Source organism: Saimiri boliviensis, chromosome 9 (assembly GCF_048565385.1).
Source record: "Saimiri boliviensis isolate mSaiBol1 chromosome 9, mSaiBol1.pri, whole genome shotgun sequence".
In the NCBI taxonomy this organism is placed as follows: domain Eukaryota; kingdom Metazoa; phylum Chordata; class Mammalia; order Primates; family Cebidae; genus Saimiri; species Saimiri boliviensis.
The window spans coordinates 99938100-99962891 of record NC_133457.1 but is presented as its reverse complement, the minus strand read 5'-3'; the positions used below and the strand labels follow the sequence as shown (position 1 = coordinate 99962891).

At 44.9% G+C, this 24792-nt stretch overlaps 1 protein-coding gene across 2 annotated transcripts in view; it reads right to left on the bottom strand.

Moving 5' to 3' along the window:
* PHF20 (PHD finger protein 20) overlaps positions 1 to 24792 on the bottom strand; it is a 178700-nt gene that overhangs the window by 142350 nt on the left and 11558 nt on the right. The gene's annotated exons all lie outside the window — the stretch shown is intronic.

The following is a 24792-nucleotide window of genomic DNA, read 5'->3' as shown; positions in this document are numbered from 1 at the left end:
AAATTTAGCCAGTAAACTGATAAATAAAATAACTGCAAACTGTCATTGCAATGAAATTTAAGAGTTACAAAGGAAGCAAACAAATGTCAGGCATGGTGGTGTATGCCTGTAGTCCCAGCTACTTGGAAGGCTGAGCCAGGAGGATTCCTTGAGCTCAGGAGTTTGAGACCAGCCTGGGAAACATAGCGAGCCCTTGTCTCTTTTTTATTTTTATTTTTTATTTTTATTTTTCAAGGCTACTGAAAATCAAGAGACCTCATCTCTGTAAAAAATTAAAAACGAAGTAAACACAAGCTGAGATATTAATACTTGGTCCTACTTTTGGAAGGCTGGACAAGGTCTGTTTATACTTTGTTTTTTGAGACAATTCACTCTGTCACCCAGGCTGAAGTGCAGTGACACTATCTCAGCTCACTGCATCCTCAGCCTTCTGGGTTCAAGCAATTCTGGAGCCTTAGCCTCCTGAAGCTGGGACTACAGGTGCCCACGACCACGCCCAGCTATTTTTTTTTCTTTTTAATTTTTCTAATTAAACATCTCAGGAATTTTTTTATTTTTAATAGAGTCAGGGTTTCACCATGTTGACCAGACTGGTCTGAAACTCCTAACCTCAAGTGATCTGTTCACTTCAGCCTCCCAAAGTGCTGGTGTTACAGGAGTGAGCCACTGCACCTGGCCTTGTTTATACTTTCTTTGATCTATGTATATTTCCTATTTCTTTTTTTGTTTGTTTTTTGAGAAGAAGTCTTGCTCTTGTCACCCAGGCCATAGTGCAATGGTGCAATCTCAGCTCTCCGCAACCTCTGCCTCTCAGGTCCAAGCAATTCTCTTGCCTCGGCCTCCGGAGCAGCTGGGATTACAGGTGCACACCACCATGCCCAGCTATATTACCTAATTTTTTTTTAAAGACAGCTTCGTTTTTGTTGCCCAGTCTATAGTATGATGGCACAATCTCAGCTCATTGCAACCTCCGCCTCCCGGGTTCAAGCGTTTCTCCTGCCTCAGCCTCCCACATAGCTGGGATTACAGGCATGCGCCACCAGGCCTGGCTAATTTTGTATTTTTAGTAGAGACAGGATTTCTCCATGTTGGTCAGGCTGGTCTTGAACTCCTGACCTCAAATGATCTGTCCGCCTCAGCCTCCCAAAGATTACAGGCTTTGTAAGTGTTGGGATTACAGGCATGAGCCACATACCCAACCTACTTCCTACTTCTTGAGTCCATTCTGACCACTTGTATTTTTCTATACATTTTATCCAGATTTTCTATTTTTTTAATCATAGAACAATAAAAGAATACAAAACATTCTCATTTAACTCCTTTCATTTCCTTTGAATCTTAAGTCACAATTTGAATCTCTCCTTTCTCAGTCCTATCTTGAGTTCTTGTGCTCTAATGAATAAAATTTATCTTTATGATCAAAACCAAACTAGAAAGCTAATTTCCTTTTGAGGAAAAAAAAGAAAAAGGTGTATTGGATTAGGCAACTTACAAAAAAAGTGGCTCCCATAAAAGAACACTTCCGACCAGGTGCAGTGGCTCACGCCTGTAATCTCAACACTTTGGGAGGCCCAAGTGAGCGGATCACAAGATCAGGAGTTCGAGACCAACCTGGCCAACATGGTGAAACCCCATATCTTTTTTTTTTTTTTTTTTTTTTTGAGACGGAGTTTCGCTCTTGTTACCCAGGCTGGAGTGCAATGGCGCGATCTCGGCTCACCGCAACCTCCGCCTCCTGGGTTCAGGCAATTCTCCTGCCTCAGCCTCCTGAGTAGCTGGGATTACAGGCACGCGCCACCATGCCCAGCTAATTTTTTGTATTTTTAGTAGAGACGGGGTTTCACCATGTTGACCAGGATGGTCTCGATCTCTTGACCTCGTGATCCACCCACCTCGGCCTCCCAAAGTGCTGGGATTACAGGCTTGAGCCACCGCGCCCGGCCGAAACCCCATATCTAATAAAAATACAAAAATTAGCTAGGCACAGTGGCAGATGCCTGTAATCCCAACTACTCGGGAGGCTGAGGCAGAAGAATTGCTTGAACCCGAGAGGTGGAGGTTACAGTGAACTGAGATCAAGCCACTGCACTCCAGCTTGGGTGACAGAGCAAGACTCTGTCTTGGCGGGGGTAGGGGGGAAGAACACTTCCTGGCATCACTGAGGTAATTAATCTGCAGAGTCCTAAATGCAATCAGAGGAGCTAGTGCTGGTTCTGATGGACATGTAGCCTCTCTGAGCTCTAAGGGCACTTGAGGTTACCTCCTACAGCAGACTAACCCCAGCCTAACTCCTTCCTCCCACTAAACTTTAGACTTTTTAAAATTTGTTTTTAGACAGGGTCTCATTCTGTTGCCCAGGCTGGAGTACAGTGGCACTATCATACATAGCTCACTGCAGCCTCAAACTCCTGGGCTCTAGCGATCCTCCTGCCTCATTCTCGTGAGTAGCTGGAACCGCAGGTGTGCATCAGCACATCCAGTTGTTTTTTGTTTTTTGTTTTCAGAAACAGGATCTACGTCGCCTAGGCTAGTCTCAAACTCCTGGGCTCAAGCAGTCCTTCCCACCTGGGCCTCCCAAAGTGCTGGGATTATGGGATTACAGGCATGAGCCACTGCACCTGGCCCTAAATTTTGGATCTTCACAGCCTACACTGTCCAAGCAATGCCAGAGCACTGCCAGAGCAACACCAGCCTCTTACCACAAATACTTTATTTGCAATAAATGAATGTGGCAAAAAAATCATAGGAGTACTCTTATCTAATGTGCAATAGCAGCACATTTTATAAATAATTTGCTTGCGGCTGGGCACGGTGGCTCAAGCCTGTAATCCCAGCACTTTGGGAGGCCGAGGCGGGTGGATCACGAGGTCCAGAGATGGAGACCATCCTGGTTAACATGGTGAAACCCCGTCTCTACTAAAAATACAAAAACTTAGCTGGGCATGGTGGCACGTGCCTGTAATCCCAGCTACTCAGGAGGCTGAGGCAGGAGAATTGCCTGAACCCAGGAGGCAGAGGTTGCGGTGAGCCGAGATCGTGCCATTGCACTCCAGCCTGGGTAGCAAGAGCGAAACTCCACCTCAAAAAATAATAATAATAATAATAATTTGCTTGCAATATATAAATACCTAAAAAGGCAGGATGCAAAATTGTACCACATGGACCTCACATTAAAACTCATAAACAAGCTGGGCATGGTGGCACGTGCCTATAATCCCAGCTACTCAGGAGGCTGAGGCAGGAGAATTGCCTGAACCCAGGAGGCGGAGGTTGCGGTGAGCCGAGATCGTGCCATTGCACTCCAGCCTGGGTAACAACAGCGAAACTCCGTCTCAAAAAAAAAAAAAAAACTCATAAACAGGGCCGGGCGCGGTGGCTCAAGCCTGTAATCCCAGCACTTTGGGAGGCCGAGGCGGGTGGATCACGAGGTCGAGAGATCGAGACCATCCTGGTCAACGTGGTGAAACCCCGTCTCTACTAAAAATACAAAAAATTAGCTGGGCATGGTGGCGCGTGCCTGTAGTCCCAGCTACTCAGGAGGCTGAGGCAGGAGAATTGCCTGAACCCAGGAGGCGGAGGTTGCGGTGAGCCGAGATCATGCCATTGGACTCCAGCCTGGGTAGCAAGAGCGAAACTCCGTCTCAAAAAAAAAAAAAAAAAACTCATAAACAGCCAGATGAGATGGCTCATATCTACAATCCTGGCTACTGAAAAGACTGAGGTGGGAGGATCGCTTGAGCACAGGAGGTTGAGACTGCAGTGAGCTATGATTGTACCACTGTATTCCAGCCTGAGTGACAAAGCAAGAACCTGTCTCTTAATCTCTTAAAAAAAAAAAAGAAGAAGAAGAAAGAAAGAAAGAAAAAGAAAAAAGGAATGCCGGGCACTGTGGCTCACCCCTATAATCCCAGCACTTTGGGAAGCTGAGGTGGGCAGATCATGAGGTCAAGAGACACCATCCTGGCCAACATGGTGAAACCCCATCTCTACTAAAAACAAAAATTAGCCAGGGGTGGTGGTACACACCTGTAATCCCAGAGGTTGCAGTGAGCTGAGATCATGTCACTGACTCTAGCCTGGGCAACAAGAACAAAACTCTACCTTGTCTCAAAAAAAGAAAAAAGAAAGAAAAGAAAATAGAAACTCATACAATTTTTTTTTTTTTTGAGACGGAGTTTCGCTCTTGTTACCCAGGCTGGAGTGCAATGGCGCGATCTCGGCTCACCGCAACCTCCGTCTCCTGGGTTCAAGCAATTCTCCTGCCTCAGCCTCCCGAGTAGCTGGGATTACAGGCACGTGCCACCATGCCCAGCTCATTTTTGTATTTTTAGTAGAGACAGGGTTTCACCATGTTGACCAGGATGGTCTCGATCTCTCGACCTCGTGATCCACCCGCCTCGGCCTCCCAAAGTGCTGGGATTACAGGCTTGAGCCACCGCGCCCGGCCCTTTTTTTTTTTTAAGACAAGGTCTTGCCCCCTCTGTCACTCAGGCTGGACTGCAGTGATGCAAACCTGGATCACTGTAACCTCAATCTCCTGGGCTCATGTGATACTCCCTACTCAGCCTCCCAAGAACCTGGGACTATAGGTGCAAGCCATCACACCCAGCTAATTTTTTGTCTGGTAGAGACAGCGTCTTGCTACGTTTGTCCAGGCTGGTATCAAACTCCCAGGTTCAAGTGATCCTCCTAACTCAGTCTCCCAAAGTGCTGGGATTAGAGGCATGGGCCATGGCACCTAGCCACTAATTCTTTTTTTAGACTGGAAGAAAATAATAAGTTATAGTTATTAGTGATTGTTCCTTTCTTCTTAATTTCCTAAATTTTATAGTTTTTCACAATGAAAATCTTTTGTAAGTGTATAATGTGAAGAATTATACATTTGAAGGCAAATAAGCTGTCCAAAAACAACCCATTCCAGGCTGGGTGCAGTGGCTCACACCTGTAATCCCAGCACTTTGGGAGGCCAAGGTGGACAGATCACGAGGTCAAGAGATCAAGACCATCCTGGCCAATATGGTGAAACCCCATCTCTACTAAAAATACAAAAAGTTGGGCATGGTGGCACCCACCTGTAGTCCCAGCTACTCGGGAGGCTGAGGCAGGAAAATCACTTGAACCCTGGAGGTTGAGGTTTCAGGGAGCCAAGACTGTGCCACTGCACTGCAGCCTGGCGACAGAGGGAGACTTTGTCTCCAAAAAAAAACCATTCCGAAGGGCTAATGTTGAGAAACACATAAAGCAAAGCATACTGAGGCAGAAATGGTTGACAGCTGTAATTAAGGAAGCTGAAACCTAATAAACTAAAAAGCTGTGTTGGCAAAAATGCTCTAAATATTTGGACCCTAGGAAAGGAAATGTCAGAGGCTTAACTGGCTTTACCAAACATTCTCTAAGAAAATGAGATATTGGCCAGGCGCGGTGGCTCACGCCTGTAATCCTAGCACTTTGGGAGGCCGAGGTGGGTGGATCACCTGAGGTCAGGAGTTCAAGACCAGCCTGGTCATCACGGTGAAACCCCATCTTTTTAAAAAAAAAAAAAGAAAGAAAGAAAACGAGATATCAAATCTGACATACACATGATATACATGGCCAGGGGCGTTAGCTCACACCTGTAATCCCTGCACTTTGGGAGGCCAAACCAGGCAGCACTTGAGGTCAGGAGTTTCAAACCAGCCTAGCCAACATGGTAAAATTCTGTCTCTACTAAAAAAACAGACAAAAGTTAGCCAGGTGTGATGGTGCTCACCTATAATCTCAGCTACTCAGGAGGCCAAGGCATAAGAATTGCTTGAACCCAGGAGCCGGAGGTTGCAGTGAGCCAAGATTTGCCCCACTGCACTCCTGCCAGGACGAATAGAGCTAGACTCTGACTCAGAAAAAAAAAAAAAAAAAAAAAAAACACCTTACATATAGGTATAATTCAATCAGTAGAAAAGTCTTCATTTTGGCTTGCCTAAAATACCATGTCAAATTGTCTTGTTCTCTGACTTCATTCATGCCAAGTAATATTGTGATTATTAATTTCCCCTCCCAGATGAAATGAAAAGGTGATGCCTGACAAGAAATGGATGGAACTTAACACTCACTGAGCTGCTATTATTTGTCAGGCTCTATGCAGGCTGACAGTCTTCTTTTACCAAAGTAATGTAATTTAATGTAATGGAGTTAAATGCTTGGCCTTGAATGCCCAGCTCTACTCATCATTAGCTGAATGAATCTATATCAATTGTTTAACCCCTTATTAGCTGAATGAATTTGTGGAAATTATTTTCCTCTCTGTAAAATGGGGATGGTGATGATAATAACTAACTCCAAGCAGTAGATGTAAGGATTAAATGAGATCCATTTAAAGAGCTCAGGGCTGGGCCGGGCACGGTGGCTCAAGCCTGTAATCCCAGCACTTTGGAAGGCCGAGGCGGGTGGATCACGAGGTCGAGAGATCGAGACCATCCTGGTCAACATGGTGAAACCCCGTCTCTACTAAAAATACAAAAAATTAGCTGGGCATGGTGGCTCATGCCTGTAATCCCAGCTACTCAGGAGGCTGAGGCAGGAGAATTGCCTGAACCCAGGAGGCGGAGGTTGCGGTGAGCTGAGATCACGCCATTGCACTCCAGCCTGGGCAACAAGAGCAAAACTCCGTCTCAAAAAAAAAAAAAAAAAAGAGCTCAGGGCTGGCACAAAGCAAGAACCAGGCAGTTAGTAGCTGTTAGTAACTATGTTATCACAAATGAGGAAATTAGCTCTAAAGTAAACTTGGTTAAAGTTCAGCTGCTAAGTGACAGGCCCCAGAACAAAAGCCCAGGTCTACCTGACTTCTGAATTAATTCTTTCTACCACACTACTTTCCCCCAGGCACTCCAGGAGGCCTTCCATTAAAACACAGGAGTGAGAGAGTGAGGCAGAGAATGAATGAAGATGAGCCAATTATTCCCAAAATCTCAAGAAAACCAATTCCTCTTGAGGCTGAATCCTCGGAATTCTTGCTACTCATGAACTAAACCTGTTTCATTGTAACTCTTGATCCACCTGTTTGAAGTTTCACTCTCTGGTATCACACAGAACATAAAACTAATCTGGCTTTCCCATCCCATTACAATTTCCCCTCCATCCCTCTGAGGTAGCAGAGTTTGTTTTTAAATTCACATTAATTCAGCCAACAAACCACTAACAAGTACTATCAGTAAGTCATTATGCTGCAAATGCTGAAAATGAGGAATCCAACTCAGTCCCAGCTCTAGCCCACCCAACAAGACAAACAGCAACACTGAGAAGAGATCAATGAGCTCTAGCAAATGGTGAGGGGAGGGACACAGGGGAAATCATCTGAAAGTATCTATTTAATTTGACAACATCTACTAAAGAATAATACAGAATTCAGTACAGAAGCAGAAATTTCAAAAAAATTACATAAGTATTATATTTTTACTTTCATTTAGTTTTAAACACAATTTTTCTGAAGATGCAATAGGGCTAAGATTCTGTAGCTTTTAACTTTTCTTCAAGGCCTTAGCTTTTCTTCCAAAAATCTTCAGCGTCCAGAAAAAGAGGAAAAGGGAACATGTTCGAGATGGATATAGAGAGAATTTTAAAAACCAATGCAATCTGTATTTACATAGGATTCCATTTTAAAAGACTTTGGCCAGATTTCAAATTACTCCTTTACATTCAAATTTCCCTACAGTGGGAACCCCCAGCTACACAGGAGACACAGGGCCTAGTTTATTTCCTTAAATACAGTATTCAGTCAATGTCCCCCTCCAACAATGATAATGAAAGCTTTAAATGCACACTGTGCAGCACAGTTTAAAGGGCACTTTCACAAATGACAAACTGGGAGAAAATAACTGCAACCCATATGACAAAGAGCTAGCTTCCATTATTAAGAAAGAATGCATACACACCAAGGACAAAAAAGTCAAACAATGGCCAGGCACGGTGACTCACGCCTATACTCCTAGCACTTTGAGAGACTGAGGCGGGCGGATCACGAGGTCAGGAGATTGAGATCTTCTTGGCTAACACGGTGAAACCCTGTCGCTATTAAAAATTTAATAAATTAGCCGAGTGTGGTGGCAGGCGCCTGTAATTCCAGCTACCTGGGAGGCTGAGGCAGGAGAATCACTAGAAATTTTTTTTTTTTTTTTAGATGGAATCTCGCTGTCACCCAGGCTAGCGTGCAATGGCATGATCTTGGCTCACTGCAACCTCTGCCTCCTGGGTTCAAGCAATTCTCCCGCCTCAGCCTCCCTGGTAGTTGGGATTACAGGCACCTGCCATCACAACAGGATAATTTTATATTTTAGTAGAGACAGGGTTTTGTCATGTTGGTCAGGCTGGTCTTGAACTCCTGATTTCAGGTGATCTGCCCACCTTGGCCTCCCAAAGTGCTGGGATTACACAGGCTTGAACCACCATGCCCAGCTACAATTTACTCTAAAATGAGCAAACTGTAAGATCTGGCAGATTTGGAGGTCGAGTACAGATACCAAGGTCTAATAAACATGTGATATTATATACACATAACCTCACCCAAATTAAAGAAAATGCAAATTAAGATAACAAATTTTCACTTCTCAAATTGGCAAAAATTTAAAGATAGTGTTAGCAGGGATGAGAAGAAAAGACCATGCTCAAATGCTTCTACCAAAAGCATAAACTAGAAAAGCTTTCTAGAGGCAGCTTGGCATCACCTACAAAAACATACTCTCTGCCCAACAATCCCACGACCAGTAACTTATAATAAAGACATACCTTCAAAGCCTACCAAATTATCTATAACAAAGATCAATAGAGCTTTGCATTTCTGCAACAAAATGTACAGTGGCTCACGCCTATAATTCCAGCACTTTGGGAGGCCTAGGTGGGCGGAGCATGAGGTCAGGAAATCAAGACCATCCTGGCCAACATGGTGAAACCCCTCTCTACTAAAAACAAAAAGTTAGCCAGGGTTGTGGTGCACACCTGTAGTCCCAGCTACTCGGGAAGCTAAGGCAGGGGAATCGCTTTAACCCAAGCCAGAGGTTGCAGTGAGCTGAGATGATGCCACTGCACTCAGACCTGGGCAACAGGACAAGACTCCGTCTCAAAAAAAAAAAGAGGACGTGTATCTAAGCCACTTGGGAAGCTAAGGTGGGAGGATCGCTTAAGTCCAGGAGACCGAGGCTGCAGTAAGCTACAATCATGCCACTACAGCTATTAAAAGGAATGATGGGCCTGGAACAGTGGCTCATGCCTGTAATCTCAGCATTCTGGGAGGCTGAGGCGGGTGGATTGCTTGAGCTCAGGAGTTCGAGATCAGCCTGAACAAAATGGTGAAAGACCATCTCTAAAAAATACAAAAAAAAATTAGAAGGGCATGGTAGTGCATGTCCGTAGTCCCAACTATTTGGGAGGCTGAGGTAGGAGGATGGTTTGAGCCCAGGAGGCAGAGGTCACAGTGAGCCGAGATTGTACCAAAACACTCTAGCCTGGGTAAGAGAGCCAGACCCTGTCTAAAAAAAAAAAAAAGCCAGGGGTGGTAGCTCACGCCTGTAATCCCAGTACTTTGGGAGGCCGAAGTGGGTGGATCACTTGAGATCAAGTGTTCAAGACAATCCTAGCCAACATGATGAAACCCTGTTGTCTCTACTAAAAATAAAAGAATTAGCCGGGCGTGGTGGCAGGCACCTGTAATCACAGCTACTCAGGAGTGAGGCAGTAGAACTGCTTGAACCCAGGAGGCGTAGGTTGCAGTGAGCAGAGATTATGCCACTGAACTATATAGCCTGGACAAAAGAGCAAGACTCCATCTCAAAAATAAATAAATAAATAAAACACCAAAGAAGTAATTGTCATGTCACCAGGAATTATCTAACGGTAAGATTTGATTTTATTCTGGTGGTAAGATTTTGATTTGGGGTTGCTTCTTTATGTTTCTTCATTTTTTTTCTTTTTAATTAAAAAAAGTATAAGACTTATACTATTTTACTGGATCTTCACAACTGCATGATATAATTAGGACTAATGTAATGCTACCATGGTATAGAAATAACATTAAGTTATAGGGAGGAAACTGACACCCAGAGGTGCTAGCCACTTTCAAGGTCCTTCAAGGCAGGAGAAATCCCTCTTATCAAAAGTAAGAGGATGTCCACAGAAGTAGACAAACTACTTCTCAAAGGCCCTTCCTCTTTCTCTGACCAAAGTCGTTGCTATGCTTATATTCATGTCTTTGGATATAAACAAAACATAAATACAGGAAGATAAAGCAACTGGATGCTTTTCAAATGTTGTGTCAGAATTATCACACCATTTTGTAACAAGCAGAAATACTTAATTTTTCATAAAAGACAAAACCTAACACTGGTCCAGCTGTGGGGAAACAGGTACACTAGAACACCAGCTGAGGTCCTGACCACGGTCATCTTTTTATACCTCAATCTAGACAGAAAGAACAAGCTGTGGAACTGCTTATACTCTTGGACTCAGCCATTTCAAGCTCAAGAATACAGTCCAGGATAAAGATAAATCATTTGTGAAAATGAGAAAAACCAATAGCTCTTTACATAAGATTTTGGAGAAACTGGATACAGTTCATCCATTAAAAAATAAGAGAGCCGGGCGCGGTGGCTCAAGCCTGTAATCCCAGCACTGTGGGAGGTGGAGGCGGGTGGATCACAAGGTCAAGAGATCGAGACCATCCTGGTCAACATAGTGAAACCCCGTCTCTACTAAAAATACAAAAAATTAGCTGGGCATGATTGTGCGTGCCTGTAATCCCAGCTACTCAGGAGGCTGAGACAGGAGAATTGCCTGAACCCAGGAGGCGGAGGTTGCGGTGAGCCGAGATCGCGCCATTGCACTCCAGCCTGGGTAACAAGAGCGAAACTCCGGCTCAAAAAAAAAAAAAAGAGAATACTTAATCAAAATTCAATGTAGTAGGACTATATTATATACTCAACAGATATCTCATAAATTAAATAAAGAATGCTATTAAGCTACTATTATAAAGATGTAAACTGGCCAGGCATGGTGGCTCACACCTGTAATCCAAGCACTTTGGAGGCCAAGGCGGGCGGATCACCTGAGGTTTGGAGTTCAAGACCAGCCTGACCAACATGGTGAAACCCTGTCTTTATTAAAAAAAAAAAAAAAAAATGTTTGCCGGGCGCGGTGGCTCAAGCCTGTAATCCCAGCACTTTGGGAGGCCGAGGCGGGTGGATCACAAGGTCAAGAGATCGAGACCAGCCTGGTCAACATGGTGAAACCCCGTCTCTACTAAAAATACAAAAAATTAGCTGGGCATCGTGGCGCGTGCCTGTAATCCCAGCTACTCAGGAGGCTGAGGCAGGAGAATTGCCTGAACCCAGGAGGCGGAGGTTGCGGTGAGCCGAGATCGCGCCATTGCACTCCAGCCTGGGTAACAAGAGCGAAACTCCGGCTCAAAAAAAAAAAAAGAGAATACTTAATCAAAATTCAATGTAGTAGGACTATATTATATACTCAACAGATATCTCATAAATTAAATAAAGAATGCTATTAAGCTACTATTATAAAGATGTAAACTGGCCAGGCATGGTGGCTCACACCTGTAATCCAAGCACTTTGGAGGCCAAGGCGGGCGGATCACCTGAGGTTTGGAGTTCAAGACCAGCCTGACCAACATGGTGAAACCCTGTCTTTATTAAAAAAAAAAAAAAAAAATGTTTGCCGGGCGCGGTGGCTCAAGCCTGTAATCCCAGCACTTTGGGAGGCCGAGGCGGGTGGATCACAAGGTCAAGAGATCGAGACCAGCCTGGTCAACATGGTGAAACCCCGTCTCTACTAAAAATACAAAAAATTAGCTGGGCATCGTGGCGCGTGCCTGTAATCCCAGCTACTCAGGAGGCTGAGGCAGGAGAATTGCCTGAACCCAGGAGGCGGAGGTTGCGGTGAGCCGAGATCGCGCCATTGCACTCCAGCCTGGGTAACGAGAGTGAAACTCCGTCTCAAAAAAAAGATGTAAACTAACCTTACAAAAAGAGAGTAGAGGTAAAATAGCCTTATGCAAACTAATGAAACCCACATAAAAACAATTTATGATATTAACTAACCTTACATACATTAATTTAATCCTTACAAAAATCACAGAAGTACTATATTAATCCCCATTGTAAAGCTGAGGAACACAGAAAGTTAACGACACCCATATAGTAAGGAGCTGAGCCAGCATTCGAACTTAGCCCAATGACTCCTGAGTTCAGATTCTTATCCCAAATTTATTTACAAGCTATATCCCTGAGCTCTCTTTCTTCACTTATGATATGGGGATAATCGCCCCTATCGTGGGTGCTATTAGAATTAGATGAGAAAGGTCTGCAAAACCTATACTAAATTGTCTAACACAAAGTAGGTACTCAGCTGGGCACAGTGGCTCACACCTGTAATCCCAGAACTTTGGGAGGATGAAGTACGCAGATCACTAGAGGTCAGGAGTTCAAGACCAGCCTGGCCAACATGGTGAAACCCTGTCTCTACTAAAAAAAATACAAAAATAGCCAGGCATCATGGCACATAATATAATCTCAGCTACTCGGGAAAGGCAGGAGAATCGCTTGAACACAGGAGACAAAGGCTGCAGTGAGCCGAGATGGCACCACTGGACTCCAGCCTAGGCATCAGAGTGAGACTCATCTCAAAAAAAAAAAAACAATAAAACAGCAGCCAGGCATGGTGCCTCACGCCTGTAATCCCAGCACTTTGGGAGGCTGAGGCAGGTGGATCATAAGGTCAAGAGATAAAGACCATCCTGGCCAACATAGTAAAACCCTATCTCTACTAAAATACAAAAAAAATTAGCTGGGCATGGTGGCGTGCACCTGTAGTCCCAGCTACTTAAGAGGCTGAGGCAGAATTGCTTGAACCCAGGAGGCAGTGGTTGCAGTGAGCTGAGATCATGCCACTGTACTCCAGCCTGGCGCCTGGCAACAGAGTAAGACTCTGTCTCAAAAATACAAAAAACAAAAAGCAAACAAACAAACAGACAAACAAAAAGTAGGGTACTCAATAAGTAGTAGCAGATTTTTCTTTTTCTTTTTTTTGAGACAGAGTCTCACTCTGTCCCCAAGCAACCTCCACCTCCCAGGTTCAAGCAATTCTGGAGCCACAGCCTCCCAAGTAGCTGCGATTACAGCAGCACACTCACCACACCCAGCTAATTTTTGTACTTTAGGTGGAAACGGGTTTTCGCCATGTTGTCCATGCTGGTCTCAAACTTATGACCTCGGATTCACCCACCCCAGCCTCCCAAAGTGCTGGGATTACAGGTGTGAGTCACCGTGCCCGGTATTTTCTGAATTCATATTACATTTACAGTTAATGTTGTACTGACAAAGACTCCGGGTTTTATTTTGGGGTGAGACGAAAAGTACTGTTGTCATGGTAACTGGAGGTCTTGCCCTCAGCAATTCCACTGTGCTCAGGGAAAAGAGGAACCACAAAGAATTAAAAGTGATAGATGGGTATGGAACAAGACCTTTCAGTGAACCAGCTCTGGGACAGGGGTAGAGGAAAATAAACACTGGGCTTTTTAGGAAAAAACAACTCTGGGACTCTCAAGCAAAAAAAATGCCAATCACGAGAAACTATAGAACAGGCTTTGGGATAATCTAAAGGTGCTTACCACAAGGCTTGGATTCAACCTCCATTAAAGGGTCACATTGCCTTTTAACTCGATACAACCACTTTAAATTGAGGGATACTGAGATGAAAGACCAGCTTAAAGCTTTAGGCCCTCTTCATTCAAGAAATATTCATTGAATGCCTGCTGTGTGACAGGTACTGGAGATAGAAAATGGGAGGACAAGGCACCTGGGATCCTGATCTCTAGTGGGGAAAGCAGCTAAAAAAACAAGATAGGCATATACATAAAGTTCATTTATTTTATTTTTTGAGATGAGAGTCTTGGTCTTGTCACCCAGCCTGGAGTGCAATGGTGCAATCTTGGCTCACTGCAACCTCCACCTCCCAGGTTCAAGCAATTCTCCTGCCTCAGCCTCCCCAGTAGCTGGGATTACAGGTGCCCACCACCACGCCCTGCTAATTTTTGTGTTTTTAGTAGAGACAAGGTTTCACCATGTTAGCCAGGCTGGTCTCGAACTCCTGACCTCAGGTGATCGGCCCATCTCAGCCTCCCAAAGTGCTGGGACTACAGGCATGAACCACCCTACCAAGCATGTAAAGATCATTTCTGACAGAGATAATTGTGGGAAAAACAACAAAATAATGTGAAACAGAAACATGGAAAAGACTATTTTAGATACAGCTGTTAGAAAACACTCTCCAAGAAACTGAGGTCTGAGCAGAGACTTAAGTGACAAGGAGGAGGCAGCCACGTGACGATCTAAGGGAAGTGACTTCTAAGCAAAGGAAACTACTAGAGGCAAAGAGCTTCTGGCAGAAATGAGCTTTCCCTGCACACAGCCTGAGCCTAGAAGATTGAGACTCTTCCCACAGCCCATGCTGCTGTCCCAGGAAAGCATAAACAATTTTAGCAGGTCCAGTGATACCTGAGTCTCCCAGGAAGAAGCCTCAAGGAGGACTTTTTGCCAAAGTTTTGCCTTGGAGGAAGGCCATGGAGTGCCTAGGCATGGGTACACAGACAGGTTTTAGATTCTAGCCACTTCCGGCTCCAGTCATCATTGGCTAAGTGATGACAAGAAAAAATCACTAGGCCTGTTTGCCCAGCTATAAAATGGGGTCGACAGCCCCAATTTCCTAGGATTGTCGTGAAGAATAAGTGAGCTAATGGATGTCAAGTGTTTACCATAGCAAACACTAAATGGTACTGATGATAGCAATGGTAGCATGGTGGCATACTGGCAAAAAGGACATCAGACACAAAGAATTATAGTCAATATCATTATTAAAAATCCAATATACTAAAGTACATAAAGAGCACATCTTTAGTCCTAGAGAAGTGACAAGTTGGTTACAGTAGGGCCTCTTCCCAGGTCACACTACAAGAAAGGGAATTAGTCCCTTTTACTTGACAAGGTAGGGAAGGAGGGAGGAAAGGCAGGGAGGTAAGGAGGAAGAAAGAGAAAGGAAAAGGAAAGTGAAGGCAAGAATGAAGAGGGGGAAGAGGCCGGACATGGTGGCTCACACCTGTAATCCCAGCACTTTGGGAGGCCAAGGCAGGCGGATCACCTGAGATCAGTAGTTGGAGACCAGGCTGGCCAATACGGTAAAACCCTGTCTCTACTAAAAATACAAAAAAATAGCTGGGCGTGGTGGCAGGTGTCTGTAATCCCAGTTATTCAAGAGGCTGAGGCAGGAGAGTTGCTTTAGCCCAGGCGGCAGAGGTTGCAGTGAGCCAAGATCACGCCACTGCACACTCCAGCCTGGTTAGCAGAGCAGGACCCTACCTCAAAAAAAAAAAAAAAAAAAAAAGAAGAGTAAAGAAATAGGCCTCAAAACTTCCCCTACTCTCTTCCTAGATACTTGAAATGCTTTCTCCAAGAGTGAGGCTTTTGCTTCCATAATTAAAATGCAGAGACAGCAAACATGAGTTGAGTTTACTCATTCCAAACTACTGAGAATGAGTTGATTAAATCAGATGATTTTCCCAGAAGCAGTGGAAAGGGCCTGTGCCAGGCTTGGGCCTAAACTGTATCTGTTGTACGATCTTTGGCATATTACTCAACTTCACTGAGCTAATAATCTTACCCTTACAAGTTCCTTCTCCTTTATTCCCCATCAAAGTTTAAGGCCTCAAGATTGGCAAGTGTGCCAAACTAGATACGTGGGCACTTCCCTTACCTCCTTCTTCCTCCCTCACCTCCTACACTCGGACACCATTTTGTAGGACCTGCTTCTAAGGCTTGCCCATTGCCAAGTGGATGCCCAGTTCAGACCTGCATCAGTTCTAATCTTGATTACTCCAACAGCTCCTAAGAAAGCTCCAAGCTTCCAGCCACATCTTCCCCAGATCTAAATAAATACTGTTTCACAAGATGACACCTTCTGAGTATTTTATGACAGACACTACTCTAAGATATATAGATACAGATATGTAAAATTACTGTATCAGCCCATTTAGTGGCTACCCCATAGGTTTGTAATGAGGATTATTCCCATTTTATAGATGAGAAAACTGAGGTTCACAAAGTAAGTTTCCCAAATAGCAAAGCTAGCCAGGTATTAGGACAAAGGATTGAACTCAGGTAAGACTGACTCCAGCTAACTACACTGTTGCTAATCTTCATCACTGCTACTACAGTGATATTTCTAAAATATAAGTCTGATCATAAGACTTCTATTTTAAAACAGTTCAGTGGCTCCCCTACAGAACCAAGTTCAAGGTACTCAGTGCAGCATTTGGTCCATCAGTCAGTTAGCCATTATGACCAAACCAAAAGAATCTAAAGATGGGAGCTTAAATGGAGAGAAGCAGGCAAGCTTTAGCAGAGGGGCTGTGGAACACAGCGGTTATGAGCCAGAAATAAGAGTCCCTGAGTTTGAACCCCAGCCCCAGCACTTTCCAGATAAACTTGTACAAGTCATTTTCTCTCTGAGCTTCAGGCTCCTTATCTGTGTGGTGAGGATAGCACCAGCACCTACTTCAAACCTTCATGTGGGTGTTGTGAAGATAAAAGTTACTTAGCACAGGCCTGGCTCACACCTGTCATCTCAGCACTTTGGGAGGCCAAGGTCAACGAATCACTTGAGTTCAGGAGTTTGAGATCAGCCTGGCCAAGATGGTGATATCCCATCTCTACTAAAAATATAAAAATTAGCCAGGTATGGTGGCGTGTGCCTGTAATCCCAGCTACTGGGGAGGCTGAAGCAGGAGAATCGCTTGAACACGAACGGCAGAGGTTGCAATGAGCCAAGATCACACCACTACACTCCAGCAGGGATAACAGAGCAAGACTCTGTTAAAAAAAAAAAAAAAAAAAAAAAAGTTACTTAGCAAGCCTGGCACACAATAAGCTTGCAAGTTTATTACTGTTTTTGTTGGGTGTGGTGGGTCACACCTGTAATTCCAGCACTTTGAGAGGCCAAGGCAGGCAGATCACCTGAGCCCAGGGGTTTGAGACCAGCCTGGCCAATGTGATAAAACACAGTCTCGGCCGGGCGCGGTGGCTCAAGCCTGTAATCCCAGCACTTTGGGAGGCCGAGGCGGGTGGATCACGAGGTCGAGAGATCGAGACCATCCCGGTCAACATGGTGAAACCCCGTCTCTACTAAAAAAAAAATACTAAAAATTAGCTGGGCATGGTGGTGCGTGCCTGTAATCCCAGCTACTCAGGAGGCTGAGGCAGGAGAATTGCTTGAACCCAGGAGGCGGAGGTTGCGGTGAGCCGAGATCGCGCCATTGCACTCCAGCCTGGGTAACAAGAGCGAAACTCCGTCTCAAAAAAAAAAAAAAAAAAACACAGTCTCTACAAAAACACAAAAAATTAACTAGGCGTGGTGGTTGGCACCTGTAATCCCAGCTACTCGGGAGGCTGGGACAGGAGAATCGTGTGAACCCAGGAGGCAGAGGTTGCAGTGAGCTGACATCATGCCACTGTACTACAGCCTGGGCAACAAGAGCGAAACTGTCTCAAAAAATAATAATAAATAAATAGGCATGGTGGCACACAATTGTGGTCCTAGCTACTCAGGAGGCTGAGGCAGGAAGATCACTTGAACCCAGGGGTTTGAGGCTGCAGTGAACTACGATTATACCACTGCACTCCAGCTTAAGCAACAGAGCAAGAGACCTTGTCTTAAAAAAAAAGGCAAGAGATCAGTACCATCCACCTCACTGGGTGTAGACATTCAAGGAGATAATCATACGGAGGTTCTTTGAAGAGAGCTATCCACAGATAAACGTACGAGCTATTATTACTCCTTGCATGCAGAGGAAGGTAAAGCACAGGGAATGACGCAACTGAAGACAGACCACAATTTTGTCCCTGGGGCTTAAGACAAGCTGCATCCATTTCTTCAGCCACTGTGGTCACCAGTCTATCTATACTCTAGCTCTGGAGTGAGTTTTGTAGTTTTCTTTTGTAAGGGGAAGTCTTTTTTTTTGGACAGAGAGTCTCACTCTGCCACCAGGTTGAAGTGCAGTGGCATAATCTGGGCTCACTGCAACCTCTGCCTCCCAGGTTCAATCGATTCCCCTGCCTCAGCCTCCCATATAGCTGGGATTACAAGCACATGCCACCACACCAGGCTAATTTTTTATATTTTAGTAGAGATGGGGTTGCACCATGTTGGCCAGGGTGGTCTGAATCTCCTAACCTCATGATCTGCCCGCCTCAGCTTCCCAAAGTGCTGGGATTAGAGGCGTGAGCCACGGCTGAGGGAAAGTCTTTTTTGAAACACACCCAATTAACTATTCTTACAGGATTTCTTTTTTTTTTTTTAAATAGAGTTTTGCTCATTGCCCAGGCTGGAGTGCAATGGTAAGATCTTGGCCCATTGAAAACTCTGCATCCTGGGTTCAAGCGATTCTCCTGTCTCAGCCTCCCAAGTAGTTGGAATAATAGGCACCTGCTACCACACCCAGCTAATTTTTGTGTTTTTAGTAGAGACGAGGTTTCACTGTGTTGGCCAGGCTGGTCTTGACTTCCTGACCTCGTGATCCCCCACCTTAGCCTTCCAAAGTGCTAGGATTACAGGTATGAGCCACTGTGCCTATTTTTTTTTGTTTTTTTTTCTTTGTTTGTTTTTTGAGACAGAGTCTCACTCTGTCTTCCAGGCTGGAATGCACTGGCACAATCTTGGCTCACTGCAACCTCCACCTCCTGGGTTCAAGCAATTATCCTGCCTTAGCCTCCCGAGTAGCTGGGATTACAAGTGCCCCCCCAACACCACAACCAGTTAATTTTTTGTATTTTTAGTAGAGACAGGGTTTCACTATGTTGGCCAGGCAGGCCTCGAACTCCTGACCTCGTGATCCGCCCGCCTCGGCCTCCCAAAGTGCTGAGATTACAAGTGCCTGGCCCATTCTTACAAGATTTCTTAATTGAAGTATCACTATATTACAAAGGAAAACAATTTGGAGATGAAGTCATTACTCAACAGGGCCTCCAAAGACATTTTCACTGCCTACAGAGTTTTTTGTTTTTTGTTTTTTTGAGATACTGTTTCTCTTGCTGCCCAGGCTGGAGTGCAATGGCACGAACTCAGCTCACTGTAACCTCCACCTCCTGGTTTCAAGAGATTGTCCTGCTTCAGCCAGCCGAGTAGCTGGGATTACAGGCATGCACCACCTCGCCAAGATAATTTTGTTTTGTTTTGTTTTGTTTTGTTTATCCGCCCCACCCACTGTTATGTATTTTTAGTAGAGAGGGGGTTTCACCAAGTTGGTCGGGTTGTTCTGAAACTCCTGACCTCAGGTCATCCACCTGCCTTGGTCTTCCCAAGTTTTCTCTGTTCTCAGAAAGTAGTTTTAGTCTTTCCTGTTTTCCTGACACCATAGTTGTTAAAAAAAAATAAAAGGTATAAAACATGAACGGGAAAAATGAAACAAGGCCAAATTCCTTGGAAAATTATTCTCAGCAAATATTACTCCAGCTTATGAAACTGTATTTTTCATTAATAAAAAACCTAATCTCAAAAAATAATGGTAGAACTCTGATTCACTAAAGTGCAATAAATTTCAACAAAAAGCATTTTACAAAGACTTCAAAATGCAACGATTAGGCTGAGTGTGGTGGCTCACACCTGTAATCCCAGCACTTTGGGAGGCTGAGGCAGGCGGATCACGAGGTCAAGAGATGGAGATCATCTTAGCCAACATGGTGAAACCCTGTCTCTACTAAAAATATAAAAATTAGCCGGGCATGGTGGCAGGCGCCTGTAGTCCCAGCTACTTCAGGAGGCTGAGGCAGGAGAATCTCTTGAATCCAGGAAGCGGAGGTTGCAGTAATCTGACATCTCGCCACTGCACTCAAGTCTGGTGACAGAGCAAGACTCCATCTCAAAAAAAAAGAAAGAAGGCCGGGCGCGGTGGCTCAAGTCTGTAATCCCAGCACTTTGGGAGGCCGAGGTGGGCGGATCACGAGGTCAAGAGATCGAGACCATCCTGGTCAACATGGTGAAACCCCGTCTCTACTAAAAATACAAAAAATTAGCTGGGCGTGGTGGCGCGTGCCTGTAATCCCAGCTACTCAGGAGGCTGAGGCAGGAGAATTGCCTGAACCCAGGAGGCGGAGGTTGCGGTGAGCCGAGATCGCGCCATTGCACTCCAGCCTGGGTAACAAGAGCGAAACTCCGTCTCAAAAAAAAAAAAAAAAAGAAAGAAAAAAAAAATGCAATGATTATTCTCTAAGTCATATAATATTTATTTGAATGTTCACAGCAATCAAAATTCAAAGGATTTTAATTGTGAAAATATCAATATAAATTAGTAGCCAAATAATGTTTAATAAAAAATTCCAGAATAATTTTCACTAAATAAAAAACTTAAAATATTTTTTTGATCACACACAAAACTCCTTTTATTTGAAGACATATATTTAATAATATTGATAAGAGGTGAATAAGGGCTGGGCATGTGGCTCAAGCCTGTAATCCCAGCACTTTGGGAGGCCGAGGAGGGTGGATCACGAGGTCAACAGATCGAGACCATCCTGGTCAACATGGTGAAACCCCGTCTCTACTAAAAATACAAAAAAATTAGCTGGGCATGGTAGCACGTGCCTGTAATCCCAGCTACTCAGGAGGCTGAGGCAGGAGAATTGCCTGAACCCAGGAGGCGGAGGTTGCGGTGAGCCGAGATCGCGCCATTGCACTCCAGCCTGGGTAACAAGAGCGAAACACCGTCTCAAAAAAAAAAAAATACAAAAAGTAGCCAGGTGGGTGCCTTTAATTCCAGCTACTTGGGAGGCTGAGACAGTGCTTGGGCCCAAAAGGTAGAGGTTGCAGTGAACAGAGATTGCACCACTGCACTCCAGCCTGGGAGACAGAATAAGATGCTGTCTCAAAAAAAAACAAATAAATAAGGTTTTCAATAATATTAATAATATTAAGGGATTATTGTTACTTTTGCGTGTGTGAAAATGAGGGGAAAAAAATGTTGTCAGGTGCAGTGGCTCATATGAGCCTATAATCCCAGTACTTTGAGAGGCCGAGGTGAGTGGATCACAAGGTCAGGAGTTCAAGACCAGCCTGGCCAATATGGTGTAACCCCCGTCTCTTCTAAAAATATAAATTAGCCAGATACCTGTAGTCCCAGCTACTTGGGAGGCTGAGGCAGAAGAATCGCTTGAACCCAGGAGGCAGAGGATGCAGTGAGCTGAGATTGTACCACTGCACTCCAGCCTGGGTGACAGAGCAAGACTCAATCTCAAAAAAAAAAAGTAAGGGCAGGCCGGGCGCGGTGGCTCAAGCCTGTAATCCCAGCACTTTGGGAGGCTGAGGCGGGTGGATCACGAGGTCGAGAGATCGAGACCATCCTGGTCAACATGGTGAAACCCCGTCTCTACTAAAAATACAAAAAATTAGCTGGGCATGGTGGCACATGCCTGTAATCCCAGCTAGTCAGGAGGCTGAGGCAGAAGAATTGCTTGAACCCAGGAGGCGGAGGTTGCGGTGAGCCGAGATCGCGCCATTGCACTCCAGCCTGGGTAACAAGAGCGAAACTCCGTCTCAAAAAAAAAAAAAAAAAAAAAAGTAAGGGCAGGACAGTGGCTCATGCCTATAATCCCAATACTTTGGAAGGCCGAGGCAGGAGAATCGCTTGAGCCCAGGAGTTCACGACCAGCCTGAGCAACATAGCAAGAACCTGTCTCTGCAAAAAAAAAAAAAAAAAAAAAAAAAAAATATATATATATATATATATATATATATTAGCCAGGCATACTAGCCAGGCATAGTGGCATACACCTGTAGTCCCAACTACTCAGGAGGCTGAGGCAAGTGGATCGCTTGAATCCAGGAGGTTGAGGTTGCAAGTAAGCTGTGATTGTGCCACCTCATTCCAGCCTGGCCAAGAGTCAAACTCCATCTCAAAAAAAAAAAAAAAAAAGTAATAATTTTTTTATTTAGCATACACTACTGATAAAGGTACAGATGAAATTCAAGCTAGGCCAGGTGCTGTGACTCATGCCTGTTATCCCAGTACTTTGGGAAGCCAAGGCAGACGGATCACAAGGTCAGGAGTTCAAGATCAGCAACCAACATGGTGAAACCCCATCTCTACTAAAAATACAAAAATTAGCCAGGCTTAGTGGCTTACACCTGTAATCCAAGCTACTCAGGAGGCTGAGGCAGGAGAATTGCTTGAACCCGGGAGGCGGAGGTTGCAGTGAGTCAAGACTGTGCCACTGCACTCTAGCCTGGGCAAAAGAGTGAGACAAGAAAGAAAGAAAGAAAATAAAGAAAGAAGGAAAGAAGAAAAGAAAGAAAGAAAGAAAAACTAACAAGGCCCATTGAACAGCCGATGGAGGAATTTTACATTTTCTGAGAGGAATAAAATGAAAGTAATAATGGTACCTATACTCAACTCTTCATAGATCACCAAGCCAGGAAAACCCTATAAACGATTATTTCTTTTTTTTTTTTTTTTTTTTCAGACGGAGTTTCACTCTTGTTACCCAGGCTGGAGTACAATGGCGTGATCTCAGCTCACCGCAACCTCTGTCTCCTAGGCTCAGGCAATTCTCCTGCCTCAGCCTCCTGAGTAGCTGGGATTACAGGCACACACCACCATGCCCAGCTCATTTTTTGTATTTTTAGTAGAGACGGGGTTTCACCATGTTGACCAGGATGGTCTCGATCTCTTGACCTCGTGATCCACCCGCCTCGGCCTCCCAAAGTGCTGGGATTACAGGCTTGAGCCACCGCACCCGGCGCTCTTTTTTTTTCTTGAGACCGAGTTTCGCTCTTATTACTCAGGCTGGAGTGCAATGGTGCGATCTCGGCTCACTGCAACCTCCGCCTCCTGGGTTCAGGCCTGCCTCAGCCACTTGAGTAGCTGGGATTACAGGCGCGCGCCACCATGCCCAGCTAATTTTTTGTATTTTTTTTTTTTTTTTTTTTTTTTTGAGACGGAGTTTCGCTCTTGTTACCCAGGCTGGAGTGCAATGGCGCGATCTCGGCTCACTGCAACCTCCGCCTCCTGGGGTCAGGCAATTCTCCTGCCTCAGCCTCCTGAGTAGCTGGGATTACAGGCACGTGCCACCATGCCCAGCTAGTTTTTTGCACTTTTAATAGAGACGGGGTTTCACCATGTTGACCAGGATGGTCTTGATCTCTCGACCTTGTGATCCACCCGCCTCGGCCTCCCAAAGTGCTGGGATTACAGGCTTGAGCCACCGCGCCCGGCAATTTTTTGTATTTTTAGTAGAGAGGGGGTTTCACCATGTTGACCAGGATGGTCTCAACCTCTTGACCTCATGATCCACCCGCCTCGGCCTCTGAAAGTGCTGGGATTACAGGCTTGAGCCACCGCGCCCGGCCTCTTTCTTATTTTTAAACATAGGTTCTTGCTGCCACCCAGGCTGGAATACAGTAGCAGTATCATAGCTCACTGCAGCCTTGAACTCCTGGGTTCAAGCAATCCTCCCACCTCAGGCTCTCAAGTAGCTGGGACTACAAGTTGTGCATCACCATGCCAGACAAATTTTTTTTTCTTTTCTTTCTTTTTTTTTTTTTTTTGAGAAGGATTCTCACTCTGTCACCTAGGCTGAAGTGGAGTGGCTCGATCTTGGCTCACTGAAACCTCCGCCTCCTGGGTTCAAATGATTCTCCTGCCTCAGCCTCGTGAGTAGTAGGATTACAGATGCATGCCATCATGCCTGGCTTATTTATACACACACACACACACACACACACACACACGCACACACACACACACATATATATATATATATATATATATATATTTTTTTTTTTTTTTTTTTTTTTTTTTTTTTTTGAGACGGAGTTTTGCTCTTGTTACCCAGGCTGGAGTGCAATGGCACGATCTCAGCTCACTGCAACCTCCGCCTCCTGGGTTCAAGCAATTCTCCTGCCTCAGCCTCCTGTGTAGCTGGAATGACAGGCACGTGCCACCATGCCCAGCTAATTTTTTGTATTTTTAGTAGAGACGGGGTTTCACTATGTTGACCAGGATGGTCTCGATCTCTCGACCTCATGATCCACCCACCTCAGCCTCTCAAAGTGCTGGGATTACAGGTGTGAGCCACTGTGCCTGGCCTGATTTTTATATTTTTAGTAGAGACAGGGTTTCACCATGTTGGCTAGGCTGGTCTTGAACTCCTGACCTCAGGTGATCTGCCTGCTTTAGCCTCCCAAAGCGTTGGGATTACAGGCGTGAGCCACCATACCGAGCCTTGCCTTTTTTTTTCCTTTTTATAGAAATGAGATTTCACTTTGTGGCCACAACTGGTCTCAAATGCCTGGCTTCAAGCAATCCTCCTGCCTTGGCCTCCTAAAGTGCTGGGATTACAGGCATGAGCCACCATGCCCTAACAAACCAGGTTTCTTTAATTCCCTTTTTAGTTAGGAAATGAAGATAAAGGGTAACATTTACTGATATTTCCAATGACTGATGTCAGACAGTTATGATAATACTTGGGTGAGGAAACAGGCTCATATAGGTTAAGTAACTTGCCATGCTGGGAAGTTCTGACCCCAATAAGCATAATACAATTAGAGGTTCAAGAGGTTTAAGCCACATGCCAAAATTACATGTGGCCCCAAGAGAGTGGCAAATACTGGTACTCAGTCAGGCATTCCACCTCCAAATCCTGGGTCCTCGCCAACACATACCATGCAGCCTAGACATAAAAAGTGGCCTCTTGGCCGGTGGCGGTGGCTCAAGCC